Genomic DNA, 13687 nt, shown 5'->3' with positions numbered 1-13687 from the left:
CCTATGGATTGCTATGTCTCCGAAAGAGAATCAAGCATGTGTACAGGGGCATAAACGCAGCAGTGATAGGACGGGAGAGGTTCGTGAGCAAGTGAAGACCCTTTGAAGTCATATTGCATGGTACCCATTCCACGGGTTTCAACTACCCAGGTTTAAGGTATTCTTCCTTCAGCTAAAACATGCATGTGGAACCTAGAGTATTATCAACCATGTGATCGGGAGACGTGTTCAAATATGTCTCAGTTTTCGTACCCTGGTACTCGGGTGCAACATTCCAGACGCTTACTAACACTCTCCCCACTTGGAGAGTCAGTCCCTTTAACCTCCTGTTTGGCCCAGTTTGCAATTTCTGCGGAAGATGAACAGGAATAGCGAAAATCAATGAGAGACTAGCTGGAGGTGTCTGGATGGGCAAATTTAACTCTCATTTCCCACCAGGAAGAGGAATTAACCAAAGGCTCAGCATGCCGTGCCAGAACCAGATTAGGGCCTGAAGCCATCCTGCGGTGTTGCGGCCAGCTCACAAGAAAGCGAGTTGAAGAAAGGAGCTCAGGGTCACTGTAATTCACAAACCTGCAGAGTTATAAATGACAGCTATCGTCCAAAAATAGACTGAAGTAAGGCTGCCAAGAGGACTTGAAAGCGGGGCAGCATTGCAGGAAACCGATTTCAGGAGGTAGACTGGAATTGCATTGAAAGCATAGGAAAAGAGGCAGAACGTCCACAATGATGCACTTGGCCAAAAAGGGCGTATGCGTTTTTTCCTGAATATATTCAGGAAAAAACGCATACGCCCTTTTTGGCCAACCAAGCAAGCTTGCAAAGGAAATCTGCACTACAATGAAGTCTCACTTCCCCCCGGTCAAAAGGGCCATCTGAAAAAAGTGTAAAATCCAGAAAGGCAGGACAGGCCATGGAGAACTGGGAGCCTTGTTATGCTGATGGGCGGGATGTAAATTGCCAACAACCACTGGGGAGAAGTGTATGGTGTTTCCTGAAACATCTAAAAAACAAAGCAACAGAGCCTAGGGCACTTCCACTTATGGTCCTATAGCTTAGGGAAATTAAAATCAAAAAGACACAGCCACCCCAAAGTTTGGAACGGCTCTGTTTACAAGAACCTCGTTTACAGTACAAGTTCAACATCGCAGAAAGTGAAAAATGGATAAAGAAGTTGTGGTATTTACTTACAAAGCAATATCACTCAGCAATGAAATCTGTGTCATCAGGCCCTTAGCAGCACAATGAGTGGATTCAGGTATGATGATTCTAACTGAAATAAGTCACACAGAAAAAGAAACATCATAAGATATCAGTAATACACGGAATGTAAACTTGGCTACACAGGAACTGAATTACAGAACAGAACAGGGTCTCAAATTTAGAAAACCAACTTATGCTTGCTTAAGGGGAAAGGTGAGTTGGGGTGCTGCATAAAACCAGAGATTGAAATGAGCACAGATAAAGTTCCTTAAGCCAAATATGGAATAGACAAGAGCTACTCCTTGCTCAACGAAATGGACTCAACACCGCATATTAAACGCCTAAGAATGTACCTGACTAGTAAGTATCTTAAAACCTATGGATTGCTATGTCTCCGAAAGAGAATCAAGCATGTGTACAGGGGCATAAACGCAGCAGTGATAGGATTGGAGAGGTTCGGTGAGCAAATGAAGACCCTTTGAAGTCATATTGCATGGTACCCATTCCACGGGTTTCAACTACCCAGGTTTTAGGTATTCTTCCTTCAGCTAAAACATGCATGTGGAACCCAGAGTATGATCAACCATGTGATCGGGAGACGTGTTCAAATATGTCTCAGTTTTCGTACCCTGGTACTCGGGTGTAACATTCCACATGCTTTACTAACACTCTCCCGACTTGGAGAGTCAGTCCCTTTAACCTCCTGTTTGGCCCAGTTTGCAATTTCTGCGGAAGATGAACAGGAATAGCGAGAACCAATGAGAGACTAGCTGGAGGTGTCTGGACGGGAAAATTTAACTCTCATTTCCCACCAGGAAGAGGAATTAACCAAAGGCTCAGCGTGCCGTGCCGGAACCAGATTAGGGCCTGAAGCCATCCTGCAGTGTTGCGGCCAGCTGACAAGAAAGCGAGTTGAAGAAAGGAGCTCAGGGGCACTGTAATTCACAAACCTGCAGAGTTATAAATGACAGCTATCGTCCAAAAATAGACTGAAGTAAGGCTGCCAAGAGGACTTGAAAGCGGGGCAGAATTGCAGGAAACCGATTTCAGGAGGTAGACTGGAATTGCATTGAAAGCATAGGAAAAGAGGCAGAACGTCCACAATGATGCACTTGGCCAAAAAGGGCGTATGCGTTTTTTCCTGAATATATTCAGGAAAAAACACATACGCCCTTTTTGGCCAACCAAGCAAGCTTGCAAAGGAAATCTGCACTACAATGAAGTCTCACTTCCCCCCGGTCAAAAGGGCCATCTGAAAAAAGTGTAAAATCCAGAAAGGCAGGACAGGCCATGGAGAACTGGGAGCCTTGTTATGCTGATGGGCGGGATGTAAATTGCCAACAGACACTCGGGAGAAGTGTATGGTGTTTCCTGAAACATCGAAAAAACAAATCAACAGAGCCTAGTGCACTTCCACTTATGGTCCTATAGCTTAGGGAAATTAAAATCTAAAAGACACAGCCACCCCAAAGATTGGGACGCCTCTGTTTACAAGAACCTCGTTTACAGTACAAGTTCAACATCGCAGAAAATGAAAAATGGATAAAGAAGCTGTGGTATTTACTTACAAAGCAATAACACTCAGCAATGAAATCTATGTCATCAGGCCCTTAGCAGCACAATGAGTGGATTCAGGTATGATGATTCTAACTGAAATAAGTCACACAGAAAAAGAAACATCATAAGATATCAGTAATACACAGAATGTAAACTTGGCTACACAGGAACTGAATTACAGAACAGAACAGGGTCTCAAATTTAGAAAACCAACTTATGCTTGCTTAAGGGGAAAGGTGAGTTGGGGTGCTGCATAAAACCAGAGATTGAAATGAGCACAGATAAAGTTCCTTAAGCCAAATATGGAATAGACAAGAGCTACTCCTTGCTCAACGAAATGGACTCAACACCGCATATTAAACGCCTAAGAATGTACCTGACTAGTAAGTATCTTAAAACCTATGGATTACTATGTCTCCGAAAGAGAATCAAGCATGTGTACAGGGGCATAAACGCAGCAGTGATAGGACTGGAGAGGTTCGTGAGCAAATGAAGACCCTTTGAAGTCATATTGCATGGTACCCATTCCACGGGTTTCAACTACCCAGGTTTAAGGTATTCTTCCTTCAGCTAAAACATGCATGTGGAACCTAGAGTATGATCAACCATGTGATCGGGAGACGTGTTCAAATATGTCTCAGTTTTCGTACCCTGGTACTCGGGTGCAACATTCCAGACGCTTACTAACACTCTCCCCACTTGGAGAGTCAGTCCCTTTAACCTCCTGTTTGACCCAGTTTGCAATTTCTGCGGAAGATGAACAGGAATAGCGAGAATCAATGAGAGACTAGCTGGAGGTGTCTGGACGGGCAAATTTAACTCTCATTTCCCACCAGGAAGAGGAATTAACCAAAGGCTCAGCGTGCCGTGCCAGAACCAGATTAGGGCCTGAAGCCATCCTGCGGTGTTGCGGCCAGCTCACAAGAAAGCGAGTTGAAGAAAGGAGCTCAGGGGCACTGTAATTCACAAACCTGCAGAGTTATAAATGACAGCTATCATCCAAAAATAGACTGAAGTAAGGCTGCCAAGAGGACTTGAAAGCGGGGCAGAATTGCAGGAAACCGATTTCAGGAGGTAGACTGGAATTGCATTGAAAGCATAGGAAAAGAGGCAGAACGTCCACAATGATGCACTTGGCCAAAAAGGGCGTATGCGTTTTTTCCTGAATATATTCAGGAAAAAACGCATACGCCCTTTTTGGCCAACCAAGCAAACTTGCAAAGGAAATCTGCACTACAATGAAGTCTCACTTCTCCCCGGTTAAAAGGGCCATCTGAAAAAAGTTAAAATCCAGAAAGGCAGGACAGGCCATGGAGAACTGGGAGCCTTGTTATGCTGATGGGCGGGATGTAAATTGCCAACAGACACTCAGGAGAAGTGTATGGTGTTTCCTGAAACATCTAAAAAACAAAGCAACAGAGCCTAGGGCACTTCCACTTATGGTCCTATAGCTTAGGGAAATTAAAATAAAAAACACAGCCACCCCAAAGTTTGGGACGCCTCCGTTTACAAGAACCTCGTTTACCGTACAAGTTCAATATCACAGAAAGTGAAAAATGGATAAAGAACTTGTGGTACTTACGTACAATGCAGTATCACTCAGCAATGAAATCTATGTCATCAGGCCCGTAGCAGCATAATGATTGGATTCACGTACGATGATTCTAACTGAAATAAGTCACAAAGAAAAAGAAACATCATAAGATATCAGCAATACACGGAATGTAAACTTGGCTACACAGGAACTGCATTCCAAAACAGAACAGGGTCTCAAATTTAGAAAACCAACTTATGCTTGCTTAAGGGGAAAGGTGAGTTGGGGTGCTGCATAAAACCAGAGATTGAAATGAGCACAGATAAAGTTCCTTAAGCCAAATATGGAATAGACAAGAGCTACTCCTTGCTCAACGAAATGGACTCAACACCCCATATTAAACGCCTAAGAATGTACCTGACTAGTAAGTATCTTAAAACCTATGGATTGCTATGTCTCCGAAAGAGAATCAAGCATGTGTACAGGGGAATAAACGCAGCAGTGATAGGATTGGAGAGGTTCGGTGAGCAAATGAAGACCCTTTGAAGTCATATTGCATGGTACCCATTACACGGGTTTCAACTACCCAGGTTTAAGGTATTCTTCCTTCAGCTAAAACATGCATGTGGAACCCAGAGTATGATCAACCATGTGATCGGGAGACGTGTTCAAATATGTCTCAGTTTTCCTCCCCTGGTACTCGGGTGCAACATTCCAGACGCTTTACTAACACTCTCCCGACTTGGAGAGTCAGTCCCTTTAACCTCCTGTTTGGCCCAGTTTGCAATTTCTGCGGAAGATGAACAGGAATAGCGAGAACCAATGAGAGACTAGCTGGAGGTGTCTGGACGGGCAAATTTAACTCTCATTTCCCACCAGGAAGAGGAATTAACCAAAGGCTCTGCGTGCCGTGCCAGAACCAGATTAGGGCCTGAAGCCATCCTGCGGTGTTGCGGCCAGGTCACAAGAAAGCGAGTTGAAGAAAGGAGCTCAGGGGCACTGTAATTCACAAACCTGCAGAGTTATAAATGACAGCTTTCGTCCAAAAATAGACCAAAGTAAGGCTGCCAAGAGGACTTGAAAGCGGGGCAGCATTGCAGGAAACCGATTTCAGGAGGTAGACTGGAATTGCATTGAAAGCATAGGAAAAGAGGCAGAACGTCCACAATGATGCACTTGGCCAAAAAGGGCGTATGCGTTTTTTCCTGAATATATTCAGGAAAAAACGCATACGCCCTTTTTGGCCAACCAAGCAAACTTGCAAAGGAAATCTGCACTACAATGAAGTCTCACTTCCCCCCGGTCAAAAGGGCCATCTGAAAAAAGTGTAAAATCCAGAAAGGCAGGACAGGCCATGGACAACTGGGAGCCTTGTTATGCTGATGGGCGGGATGTAAATTGCCAACAGACACTCTGGAGAAGTGTATGGTGTTTCCTGAAACATCTAAAAAACAAAGCAACAGAGCCTAGGGCACTGCCACTTATGGTCCTATAGCTTAGGGAAATTAAAATCAAAAAGACACTGCCACCCCAAAGTTTCGAACGGCTCTGTTTACAAGAACCTCGTTTACTGTACAAGTTCAACATCGCAGAAAGTGAAAAATGGATAAAGAAGTTGTGGTATTTACTTACAAAGCAATATCACTCAGCAATGAAATCTGTGTCATCAGGCCCGTAGCAGCACAATGAGTGGATTCAGGTATGATGATTCTAACTGAAATAAGTCACACAGAAAAGAAACATCATAAGATATCAGTAATACACGGAATGTAAACTTGGCTACACAGGAACTGAATTACAGAACAGAACAGGGTCTCAAATTTAGAAAACCAACTTATGCTTGCTTAAGGGGAAAGGTGAGTTGGGGTGCTGCATAAAACCAGAGATTGAAATGAGCACAGATAAAGTTCCTTAAGTCAAATATGGAATAGACAAGAGCTACTCCTTGCTCAACGAAATGGACTCAACACCGCATATTAAACGCCTAAGAATGTACCTGACTAGTAAGTATCTTAAAACCTATGGATTGCTATGTCTCCGAAAGAGAATCAAACATGTGTACAGGGGCATAAACGCAGCAGTGATAGGATTGGAGAGGTTCGGTGAGCAAATGAAGACCCTTTGAAGTCATATTGCATGGTACCCATTCCACGGGTTTCAACTACCCAGGTTTAAGGTATTCTTCCTTCAGCTAAAACATGCATGTGGAACCCAAGTATGATCAACCATGTGAACGGGAGACGTGTTCAAATATGTCTCAGTTTTCCTCCCCTGGTACTCGGGTGCAACATTCCAGACGCTTTACTAACACTCTCCCCACTTGGAGAGTCAGCGCCTTTAACCTCCTGTTTGGCCCAGTTTGCAATTTCTGCGGAAGATGAACAGGAATAGCGAGAACCAATGAGAGACTAGCTGGAGGTGTCTGGACGGGCAAATTTAACTCTCATTTCCCACCAGGAAGAGGAATTAACCAAAGGCTCAGCGTGCCGTGCCGGAACCAGATTAGGGCCTGAAGCCATCCTGCGGTGTTGCGGCCAGGTCACAAGAAAGCAAGTTGAAGAAAGGAGCTCAGGGGCACTGTAATCCACAAACCTGCAGACTTATAAATGACAGCTATCGTCCAAAAATAGACTGAAGTAAGACTGCCAAGAGGACTTGAAAGCGGGGCAGAATTGCAGGAAACCGATTTCTGGAGGTAGACTGGAATTGCATTGAAAGCATAGGAAAAGAGGCAGAACGTCCACAATGATGCACTTGGCCAAAAAGGGCGTATGCGTTTTTTCCTGAATATATTCAGGAAAAAACGCATACGCCCTTTTTGGCCAACCAAGCAAGCTTGCAAAGGAAATCTGCACTACAATGAAGTCTCACTTCCCCCCGGTCAAAAGGGCCATCTGAAAAAAGTGTAAAATCCAGAAAGGCAGGACAGGCCATGGAGAACTGGGAGCCTTGTTATGCTGATGGGCGGGATGTAAATTGCCAACAACCACTCGGGAGAAATGTATGGTGTTTCCTGAAACATGTAAAAAACAAAGCAACAGATCCTAGGGCACTTCCACTTATGGTCCTATAGCTTAGGGAAATTAAAATCAAAAAGACACAGCCACCCCAAAGTTTGGAACGGCTCTGTTTACAAGAACCTCGTTTACAGTACAAGTTCAACATCGCAGAAAGTGAAAAATGGATAAAGAAGTTGTGGTATTTACTTACAATGCAGTATCACTCAGCAATGAAATCTATGTCATCAGGCCCGTAGCAGCATAATGAGTGGATTCAGGTACGATGATTCTAACTGAAATAAGTCACACAGAAAAAGAAACATCATAAGATATCAGTAATACACGGAATGTAAACTTGGCTACACAGGAACTGAATTACAGAACAGAACAGGGTCTCAAATTTAGAAAACAAACTTATGCTTGCTTAAGGGTAAAGTGAGTTGGGGTGCTGCATAAAACCAGAGATTGAAATGAGCACAGATAAAGTTCCTTAAGCCAAATATGGAATAGACAAGAGCTACTCCTTGCTCAACGAAATGGACTCAACACCGCATATTAAACGCCTAAGAATGTACCTGACTAGTAAGTATCTTAAAACCTATGGATTGCTATGTCTCCAAAAGAGAATCAAGCATGTGTACAGGGGCATAAACGCAGCAGTGATAGGACTGGAGAGGTTCGTGAGCAAATGAAGACCCTTTGAAGTCATATTGCATGGTACCCATTCCACGGGTTTCAACTACCCAGGTTTAAGGTATTCTTCCTTCAGCTAAAACATGCATGTGGAACCTAGAGTATGATCAACCATGTGATCGGGAGACGTGTTCAAATATGTCTCAGTTTTCGTACCCTGGTACTCGGGTGCAACATTCCAGACGCTTACTAACACTCTCCCCACTTGGAGAGTCAGTCCCTTTAACCTCCTGTTTGACCCAGTTTGCAATTTCTGCGGAAGATGAACAGGAATAGCGAGAATCAATGAGAGACTAGCTGGAGGTGTCTGGATGGGCAAATTTAACTCTCATTTCCCACCAGGAAGAGGAATTAACCAAAGGCTCAGCGTGCCGTGCCAGAACCAGATTAGGGCCTGAAGCCATCCTGCGGTGTTGCGGCCAGCTCACAAGAAAGCGAGTTGAAGAAAGGAGCTCAGGGGCACTGTAATTCACAAACCTGCAGAGTTATAAATGACAGCTATCATCCAAAAATAGACTGAAGTAAGGCTGCCAAGAGGACTTGAAAGCGGGGCAGAATTGCAGGAAACCGATTTCAGGAGGTAGACTGGAATTGCATTGAAAGCATAGGAAAAGAGGCAGAACGTCCACAATGATGCACTTGGCCAAAAAGGGCGTATGCGTTTTTTCCTGAATATATTCAGGAAAAAACGCATACGCCCTTTTTGGCCAACCAAGCAAACTTGCAAAGGAAATCTGCACTACAATGAAGTCTCACTTCTCCCCGGTTAAAAGGGCCATCTGAAAAAAGTTAAAATCCAGAAAGGCAGGACAGGCCATGGAGAACTGGGAGCCTTGTTATGCTGATGGGCGGGATGTAAATTGCCAACAGACACTCAGGAGAAGTGTATGGTGTTTCCTGAAACATCTAAAAAACAAAGCAACAGAGCCTAGGGCACTTCCACTTATGGTCCTATAGCTTAGGGAAATTAAAATAAAAAACACAGCCACCCCAAAGTTTGGGACGCCTCCGTTTACAAGAACCTCGTTTACCGTACAAGTTCAATATCACAGAAAGTGAAAAATGGATAAAGAACTTGTGGTACTTACGTACAATGCAGTATCACTCAGCAATGAAATCTATGTCATCAGGCCCGTAGCAGCATAATGATTGGATTCACGTACGATGATTCTAACTGAAATAAGTCACAAAGAAAAAGAAACATCATAAGATATCAGCAATACACGGAATGTAAACTTGGCTACACAGGAACTGCATTCCAAAACAGAACAGGGTCTCAAATTTAGAAAACCAACTTATGCTTGCTTAAGGGGAAAGGTGAGTTGGGGTGCTGCATAAAACCAGAGATTGAAATGAGCACAGATAAAGTTCCTTAAGCCAAATATGGAATAGACAAGAGCTACTCCTTGCTCAACGAAATGGACTCAACACCCCATATTAAACGCCTAAGAATGTACCTGACTAGTAAGTATCTTAAAACCTATGGATTGCTATGTCTCCGAAAGAGAATCAAGCATGTGTACAGGGGAATAAACGCAGCAGTGATAGGATTGGAGAGGTTCGGTGAGCAAATGAAGACCCTTTGAAGTCATATTGCATGGTACCCATTCCACGGGTTTCAACTACCCAGGTTTAAGGTATTCTTCCTTCAGCTAAAACATGCATGTGGAACCCAGAGTATGATCAACCATGTGATCGGGAGACGTGTTCAAATATGTCTCAGTTTTCGTACCCTGGTACTCGGGTGCAACATTCCAGACGCTTTACTAACACTCTCCCGACTTGGAGAGTCAGTCCCTTTAACCTCCTGTTTGGCCCAGTTTGCAATTTCTGCGGAAGATGAACAGGAATAGCGAGAACCAATGAGAGACTAGCTGGAGGTGTCTGGACGGGCAAATTTAACTCTCATTTCCCACCAGGAAGAGGAATTAACCAAAGGCTCTGCGTGCCGTGCCAGAACCAGATTAGGGCCTGAAGCCATCCTGCGGTGTTGCGGCCAGGTCACAAGAAAGCGAGTTGAAGAAAGGAGCTCAGGGGCACTGTAATTCACAAACCTGCAGAGTTATAAATGACAGCTTTCGTCCAAAAATAGACCAAAGTAAGGCTGCCAAGAGGACTTGAAAGCGGGGCAGCATTGCAGGAAACCGATTTCAGGAGGTAGACTGGAATTGCATTGAAAGCATAGGAAAAGAGGCAGAACGTCCACAATGATGCACTTGGCCAAAAAGGGCGTATGCGTTTTTTCCTGAATATATTCAGGAAAAAACGCATACGCCCTTTTTGGCCAACCAAGCAAACTTGCAAAGGAAATCTGCACTACAATGAAGTCTCACTTCCCCCCGGTCAAAAGGGCCATCTGAAAAAAGTGTAAAATCCAGAAAGGCAGGACAGGCCATGGACAACTGGGAGCCTTGTTATGCTGATGGGCGGGATGTAAATTGCCAACAGACACTCTGGAGAAGTGTATGGTGTTTCCTGAAACATCTAAAAAACAAAGCAACAGAGCCTAGGGCACTGCCACTTATGGTCCTATAGCTTAGGGAAATTAAAATCAAAAAGACACAGCCACCCCAAAGTTTCGAACGGCTCTGTTTACAAGAACCTCGTTTACTGTACAAGTTCAACATCGCAGAAAGTGAAAAATGGATAAAGAAGTTGTGGTATTTACTTACAAAGCAATATCACTCAGCAATGAAATCTGTGTCATCAGGCCCGTAGCAGCACAATGAGTGGATTCAGGTATGATGATTCTAACTGAAATAAGTCACACAGAAAAGAAACATCATAAGATATCAGTAATACACGGAATGTAAACTTGGCTACACAGGAACTGAATTACAGAACAGAACAGGGTCTCAAATTTAGAAAACCAACTTATGCTTGCTTAAGGGGAAAGGTGAGTTGGGGTGCTGCATAAAACCAGAGATTGAAATGAGCACAGATAAAGTTCCTTAAGTCAAATATGGAATAGACAAGAGCTACTCCTTGCTCAACGAAATGGACTCAACACCGCATATTAAACGCCTAAGAATGTACCTGACTAGTAAGTATCTTAAAACCTATGGATTGCTATGTCTCCGAAAGAGAATCAAACATGTGTACAGGGGCATAAACGCAGCAGTGATAGGATTGGAGAGGTTCGGTGAGCAAATGAAGACCCTTTGAAGTCATATTGCATGGTACCCATTCCACGGGTTTCAACTACCCAGGTTTAAGGTATTCTTCCTTCAGCTAAAACATGCATGTGGAACCCAAGTATGATCAACCATGTGAACGGGAGACGTGTTCAAATATGTCTCAGTTTTCCTCCCCTGGTACTCGGGTGCAACATTCCAGACGCTTTACTAACACTCTCCCCACTTGGAGAGTCAGCGCCTTTAACCTCCTGTTTGGCCCAGTTTGCAATTTCTGCGGAAGATGAACAGGAATAGCGAGAACCAATGAGAGACTAGCTGGAGGTGTCTGGACGGGCAAATTTAACTCTCATTTCCCACCAGGAAGAGGAATTAACCAAAGGCTCAGCGTGCCGTGCCGGAACCAGATTAGGGCCTGAAGCCATCCTGCGGTGTTGCGGCCAGGTCACAAGAAAGCAAGTTGAAGAAAGGAGCTCAGGGGCACTGTAATTCACAAACCTGCAGACTTATAAATGACAGCTATCGTCCAAAAATAGACTGAAGTAAGACTGCCAAGAGGACTTGAAAGCGGGGCAGAATTGCAGGAAACCGATTTCTGGAGGTAGACTGGAATTGCATTGAAAGCATAGGAAAAGAGGCAGAACGTCCACAATGATGCACTTGGCCAAAAAGGGCGTATGCGTTTTTTCCTGAATATATTCAGGAAAAAACGCATACGCCCTTTTTGGCCAACCAAGCAAGCTTGCAAAGGAAATCTGCACTACAATGAAGTCTCACTTCCCCCCGGTCAAAAGGGCCATCTGAAAAAAGTGTAAAATCCAGAAAGGCAGGACAGGCCATGGAGAACTGGGAGCCTTGTTATGCTGGTGGGCGGGATGTAAATTGCCAACAACCACTCGGGAGAAATGTATGGTGTTTCCTGAAACATGTAAAAAACAAAGCAACAGATCCTAGGGCACTTCCACTTATGGTCCTATAGCTTAGGGAAATTAAAATCAAAAAGACACAGCCACCCCAAAGTTTGGAACGGCTCTGTTTACAAGAACCTCGTTTACAGTACAAGTTCAACATCGCAGAAAGTGAAAAATGGATAAAGAAGTTGTGGTATTTACTTACAATGCAGTATCACTCAGCAATGAAATCTATGTCATCAGGCCCGTAGCAGCATAATGAGTGGATTCAGGTACGATGATTCTAACTGAAATAAGTCACACAGAAAAAGAAACATCATAAGATATCAGTAATACACGGAATGTAAACTTGGCTACACAGGAACTGAATTACAGAACAGAACAGGGTCTCAAATTTAGAAAACAAACTTATGCTTGCTTAAGGGTAAAGTGAGTTGGGGTGCTGCATAAAACCAGAGATTGAAATGAGCACAGATAAAGTTCCTTAAGCCAAATATGGAATAGACAAGAGCTACTCCTTGCTCAACGAAATGGACTCAACACCGCATATTAAACGCCTAAGAATGTACCTGACTAGTAAGTATCTTAAAACCTATGGATTGCTATGTCTCCAAAAGAGAATCAAGCATGTGTACAGGGGCATAAACGCAGCAGTGATAGGATTGGAGAGGTTCGGTGAGCAAATGAAGACCCTTTGAAGTCATATTGCATGGTACCCATTCCACGGGTTTCAACTACCCAGGTTTAAGGTATTCTTCCTTCAGCTAAAACATGCATGTGGAACCTAGAATATGATCAACCATGTGATCGGGAGACGTGTTCAAATATGTCTCAGTTTTCGTACCCTGTTACTCGGGTGCAACATTCCAGACGCTTTACTATCACTCTCCCGACTTGGAGAGTCAGTCCCTTTAACCTCCTGTTTGGCCCAGTTTGCAATTTCTGCGGAAGATGAACAGGAATAGCGAGAACCAATGAGAGGCTACCTGGAGGTGTCTGGACGGGCAAATTTAACTCTCATTTCCCACCAGGAAGAGGAATTAACCAAAGGCTCAGCGTGCCGTGCCGGAACCAGATTAGGGCCTGAAAACATCCTGCAGTGTTGCGGCCAGCTCAGAAGAAAGCGAGTTGAAGAAAGGAGCTCAGGGGCACTGTAATTCACAAACCTGCAGAGTTATAAATGAGAGCTATCGTCCAAAAATAGACTGAAGTAAGGCTGCCAAGAGGACTTGAAAGCGGGGCAGCATTGCAGGAAACCGATTTCAGGAGGTAGACTGGAATTGCATTGAAAGCATAGGAAAAGAGGCAGAACGTCCACAATGATGCACTTGGCCAAAAAGGGCGTATGCGTTTTTTCCTGAATATATTCAGGAAAAAACGCATACGCCCTTTTTGGCCAACCAAGCAAGCTTGCAAAGGAAATCTGCACTACAATGAAGTCTCACTTCCCCCCGGTCAAAAGGGCCATCTGAAAAAAGTGTAAAATCCAGAAAGGCAGGACAGGCCATGGAGAACTGGGAGCCTTGTTATGCTGATGGGCGGGATGTAAATTGCCAACAACCACTCGGGAGAAGTGTATGCTGTTTCCTGAAACATCTAAAAAACAAAGCAACAGAACCTAGGGCACTTCCACTTATGGTCCTATAGCTTAGGGAA

The 13687-nt window shown here is 44.0% G+C and overlaps 1 long non-coding RNA gene across 2 annotated transcripts in view; it reads right to left on the bottom strand.

The window, feature by feature from the left end:
- Positions 1 to 7534, bottom strand: part of LOC307181293 — a 359275-nt gene extending 351741 nt beyond the window's left edge. The window contains exon 1 of one of the 2 annotated variants that reach the window (XR_013826341.1): positions 7501 to 7534. This is a non-coding gene — a long non-coding RNA (uncharacterized lncRNA). Of the gene's footprint in view, positions 1 to 5926; positions 5946 to 7500 lie in introns of those variants that run through there. The other variant, XR_013826342.1, reaches the window with a different exon arrangement.
- Between the last annotated feature and the right edge of the window lie 6153 nt (positions 7535 to 13687).

The sequence above is a fragment of the Stenella coeruleoalba genome, assembly GCF_951394435.1.
Source record: "Stenella coeruleoalba genome assembly, contig: scaffold_34, whole genome shotgun sequence".
NCBI lineage: Eukaryota > Metazoa > Chordata > Mammalia > Artiodactyla > Delphinidae > Stenella > Stenella coeruleoalba.
This window is presented reverse-complemented; position numbering and strand designations above follow the sequence as displayed.